A 264-nucleotide genomic window follows, 5' to 3' on the forward strand; every position below is an offset into this window, starting at 1 on the left:
ACAAAATGTGGCTGTCGAGTTGGGAGACTTGCTCTCACGCTCCATTCCTGTATCGTGCTTCGCACGTCACACTGCTCCCTGGGCAGGAACACAGGCGTTTTACGCAGTTCTTGGTTCCCGGAACCAGCTCAATCTCATGACGCACACAGGTAGGACCGACGGTGGGTCTTTGAAGACATCGTGTTAGAACTTCTTTACCAAAGGATAATACGGATGTAAAGGATCCTTCAGGATCGACGATCCACTCCGTGCGTTTAGCGCCCT

This window comes from Plasmopara halstedii (genome assembly GCF_900000015.1).
Source record: "Plasmopara halstedii genome assembly, contig: Scaffold_1898, whole genome shotgun sequence".
NCBI classification, from domain to species: domain Eukaryota; phylum Oomycota; class Peronosporomycetes; order Peronosporales; family Peronosporaceae; genus Plasmopara; species Plasmopara halstedii.